This window comes from Furipterus horrens, unplaced genomic scaffold (genome assembly GCF_987537825.1).
Source record: "Furipterus horrens unplaced genomic scaffold, mFurHor1.1.pri manual_scaffold_1, whole genome shotgun sequence".
NCBI classification, from domain to species: Eukaryota; Metazoa; Chordata; class Mammalia; order Chiroptera; family Furipteridae; genus Furipterus; species Furipterus horrens.
This window is the reverse complement of record NW_028327171.1, coordinates 135,381,488-135,386,582: the sequence shown is the minus strand read 5'-3', so window position 1 is coordinate 135,386,582 and position 5,095 is coordinate 135,381,488. Positions and strand designations below refer to the sequence as shown.

Below are 5,095 nucleotides of genomic sequence, written 5' to 3'. Positions count from 1 at the left end.
GGGGGTTAGAGGGTAGTGTGGAGAAGATGGATAGTGACTGTTAATGACTATGGGGTTTCTTTTGGGGATATTAAAAACATTCTGGAATTAGTGGTGGTGGTTGTACAACCTTGTGATTATATTAAATACCACTAAATTGTATACTTCAAATGATAAATTTAATGTTGGTTTATTATATCACAATAAAGGTGTTTCAAAAAAATACTGTGACCAGAAGGGAGCCAGCTCATCTTCTCACCATCAGATCAGTTAGTTATTTAAACTCTCTCATGTTTGATGCTTTCCATGCTCTCCTGAATCCATTCCACCACTCCACCAACATGATTGTCCCAAGGTCGCTAAATGACCTGTATTTGTTAAATTCATTGTCAACCTCTGTCCTAATTTTACTCAATTTTAACAGCATCAAAAATAAATTTATCACTGCATTCTCTTTGAAACAATATTTTTCTACAGTTCTATGAAATCACACTCACCTATTTTTTTCTTACAGATGTATATAATTGGCTGTGTACTCATAACTTTCACTTAGATGTCTAATAGGTGCCTAAAACCTAAAATGTACATGACAAAATTCTTATCTACTCACTATAATCCTATCCCATATGTGCACATCAGACCCATACCTACTCTTCATTTACCCAGGTCCTCAGGCCCAAAACCAAGGAGTCATTTACCACATTTAATTGCTTTATTTGCCTAATCCTACCACATCCAGTCCATTGGCAGTTCTTCTTCTTCTTCTTCTTTTTTTTTTTATCACTGTGCGGTTGCCTCTCACTTGCGCCCCTAACTGGAGATCTGATGTGCAACCTAGTCATGTGCCCTGACTGGGAATCGAACCAGCGACACTGGGTTCGCAGGCCGATGCTCAGTCCACTGAGCCACAGCAGCCAGGGCTCCATTGGCAGTTCTTAATAGTTCTATTCCTAAAATATATGCTTAATCTGTCTTGCTGTCTAGTTATTTATTCAAAAAGTGCAGCTATGGAGCAGTACCTGGGGGGATTAGATTCTATGTGATCTTGTGGGCCATTGTAAGGACTTTCACCTTAACTCCAAATGAAATTTGGGGTTTTGATCAAAATAATAACATGATCTAGCTTAAGTGCTTGAAGGTCACTTTAGTTTCTGTGTTGAAATTAAATTATGGGACGGAGAGGTGGGAAAATGAAAATAGGGAATTCAATTAATAGGCTACTATAATTTTTTAAAGCAATTTTTTGGACAGGATGCTGGCAATGGAGGTATATGTGGTAGTAAATGCGGAGTATGAGAGAAAGAGAAAAATGAAATAATTATACCAGGAGTATAGTTTGAGCAACCTGAAGAATAGGTATGCCATTTCCTGAGTAGAAGAAGACCATTTGGTAGGAGGAGATAAAAAATCTGTATTTGAACATTACCAGTTAAACCATTTATCAGGTATCCAAATAAGTAGAATGTTCAATATATGAGTCTAGAATTCAGAGGAGCGGGCCCAGATAAAGAAATTAATTCTGCAGTTGCCAGTGTATATGTGGAATTTCAAGCCATGAAACTGGGTGAAATCACCGATCTAGGCAGCATGGATAGAGAAAAGGCCATGAACTGAGCCATGGTGCCCTCCTCTAATTAGAGGTCATAGAACAAGGCAGAAACAGCAAGAAAGGCTATGACGAAGTGTCCAATGAAGCAGGACAAAAACCAAGTGAGTGTATTATCAGTCCATATGGTGAAATTGCAGCATATTTGAATGCTGAAAGAAATGACCCAGGAGAAAGGGAAAAATTTATGATGCAGGTAGAGAGATGTGATTTGCTGGAGGATGTCCTTGATTAGATAATAAAGTGTAGGATTAGGATATTAGAAAGCATGTTTGGTCTAGATAGGGATAGGGCAGTTTATTCATAGTAACAGAAAAGAAGGCAGTAGTGGCACAGATACAGAGAAATCGGTATTGTGCTAACAAGTTGTATAGGTTCTCTTTTGAAGGACAGATAAAGCCACTGAAACAGACAAGAGAGAAGGTCAAGAAGCTTAGAGGCCATGGTAAATAATACCATCACCAACAATTAAAATAGGAGTAATTAAAATGATAATTAGTGAGGGGTTAAAACCTTTAAGGAATAAGAAGGAGTCTTCAAGGGTTACACTTACAATGAGGGATCATGGTATTATGGTGGGAAGATATGAGGTACAAAGCTGAAGTTTTGGGTAAAGAGAGCAAGAAAATGATTTAGAAGCACTAAAGAACAGTAAAAAGGACACTTAGGTCCCTACCAGGCCCAGTGTTGTTAGGAGACACACAAGAGAAGAAATTGACACTACTTGTGAGGGGTAGAGGGGAAGCTGTTTCACAAGGAAAAGACAGAGGCATGTGGAAATGCATGGATTAAGTTTTTGGTTGTCAAAATGACTAGTGACTGGAATGCTATAGAAGTTCTGTGTCCAAGGAAGAGTCCCAAAAGGTAGGGGCAAATGCAAATAGCATGCCCACTGGGAATCTAAAGGTGGAAAGCACATTGAGAAAAAAGGCTGAGGGTTCTCTTAGTTGGGGTCCTACAGAAAACAACATTGATTGTGCATAGTTTATTTGTAGGTGATGGGGAAACTAGTAAAAGAAGGAAGTGATTCGGGATAAAGGAGTCAACCAGTGGTGCACTATTAATTAAGCCAAGTATCTCAGTGGGTAACTGGGGCATAACCTAATGGGGGAATTAAAAATGGAGAAACTTAAGAAAAGAGCAAAATGCACTCTTCACAATCTTAAGGATGAGAGAGCTGAAGTAAAAACACACCAATGTCTGAGAGTCATTGATTGAGGGCTGTGTACCTGAGGGATGTGGGGAAGGCACTGATAGCATCTGTTACTAGGATGTAGAATAAAAGTTTATCAGTAGGATCGATTATGACAGCAGAGTTGCAGGGCCTAAGGACAAGTACATTTGTAATTTCAATAGACGTCTCAAATTTGTCCATCACATAGAGTATACTAATTTACATTCATACTAGAAATGTATGAGAGTCTTTATTTCTTCATACCGAGCTTCAGTCTATGTCCTAATAAACTCTTTGCTTTTTGCCAATATTCTACTTAAACAAGCATTCTAGTATAATTTTAATTTTCATTTACCTTAATTAGTAGTGAAATAGAGAAGCTTAACATATATGTATGTAAAAGCCTTTTTTATTTCCTTTCTTGCAAACTGAATTTCTTTCAGGTTATCAGTCTTTTTCTTATTGATCTGTAGAAGATCAATCCTATGTGATATGGGGTGCAAATATTTTTCCAGTTCATGTATGTCTTTGGAATTTCCTTATGGAATTCTGTCTATTTCTCTCCATCTCCACTGCTGTACCAAGCCTCCATCAGCCCCCACCTGGACTAGAGCTTTGGCTTCCTGCCAACTCCCTGCTTCCACTCCTGCCTCCCAGATACTATTCTCTCTGTACAAGACACAGTTGCCTTTGTAAAATATGAATCACGTCATACTACATCTCTACTCAAAATACCCCAAGGACTACTTCTCAGAACACTTAAATCTAAATCCTACACTATGGCTGTTTTGATTCCACATGATTCACATTTTCCTACTTCTCTGAATTAATCTATAGCTCTGTTCAGAGAATGACCTTCTTTCAGACCCTTGAACAAGCTGAACTTGTTTGTACCTTATGGCTTTTGTTAAACAAGAAGTTTTTGTTTTTGTTAAGCTACTAGGATCTGGGGGTTTGTTTTTTATTAAACAAAGCATAATCTAGCTTATACTGACAAATACATTATCTACTGTACAATATAAACTTGAATTTCAATACAAAATCTAAAGGCAGATTCATGTCATATTTATGTCTTTTCATTCTTCCCTACATTCTTTTAGAGACAAAGCAATGTATAAAATTATGTATATGTGCAATATATGTGTGAATTCAATTGTGTGTATACATATATGTAAATATGGACATGGTGCCCAGAAATATTCTCAACTATAAGTATAAAATTTAAAAATTATTGCTTTTAAAAACTAAAAATAATTCCTTAATTTCATCAGTAATATAAAGTTTATACTAATTTTTTAAAATTGATTTTAGATAAAGAAAGGAAGGGAGAGAGAGAGAAACATTAATTTTTTGCTCCATTTTTTTATACATTCATTGGTTGATTCTTGTATATGCCCTGACTAGGGAGTGAACCCACAAACTTGGCTTATTAGGATAACACTCTTACCAAGTGAGCTACTTAGCCAGGGCTATAATAACTTGTTTTAAAACATCATAACCATAATGTTTAAAAAATCAATTTATGGATCTTATTTTTTAAAAGTCTGTGTTTTAAAATCACTTATCAGCCTTTTGGCTAAGATCAAGTATAGTATTTGTTCTTATCAGTTTAATATCTGATACATCTCTATCTGAGGACATTATATTAAATGTATTTTTGGAGCAAGAAGATAGAATAGGAGCTTGCTCAGTCCACTTTGCAAATTGACCCAGTATTGCAGTACTTCCAGGAATGGTGCACCTCCCTTGGGAGACAAAATTAGTCATATGAAGAGTAGAATTCGTTTGCAGTAATTTGTTACCTTTCCTAGTAGGTGTCCTCTCAAAACACTCAGCAGAGCCCTGACAAGTGCAGAGGTCAGTTGGTTAGAGCGTTGTCCTAAGTGGAACAACAAATACATGTCTCTCTCTCTCTCTCTCTGTGTCTCTCCCTTCTTATCTCTAAAATCAATTTTTAAAAGTCTGCATTTTTGCAAGAAATATGAAAACTAAAAGATTTTATTCTAAAGCAAAAAAGAAGAATATGCATGGTCACATGAACATGGAGTTGGTGATATTAATTTACCAGAAAGAAGTCTTTGTCCACATTGTTAATGTAAATAATCAATTATCTAGTTTTATGAAAAAATGTTGAAACTATATCATAGGAATACATTCTTTAGACTTTATAATAGAGTTTTCATATTCCCATTTTCCATTGAATATAAACACTTCTCAAAGGTTGGCTGGAGGACTTCTGGCCAAGATGGAGGCTTAGACAGACACGCACGGTCTCCCTCTACAACTAGAAAGAAATACAACTACCTCAAAACAAAAGATAACCAGAAATTCCAGAA

At 36.3% G+C, this 5,095-nt stretch overlaps 1 non-coding gene across 1 annotated transcript; it reads left to right on the top strand.

Moving 5' to 3' along the window:
- Positions 1-4,315: 4,315 nt before the first annotated feature.
- LOC150021954 (U2 spliceosomal RNA) lies at positions 4,316-4,505 on the top strand. The gene has a single exon (XR_016513563.1). It is a non-coding gene; the product is annotated as a U2 spliceosomal RNA (small nuclear RNA).
- Positions 4,506-5,095: the final 590 nt, after the last annotated feature.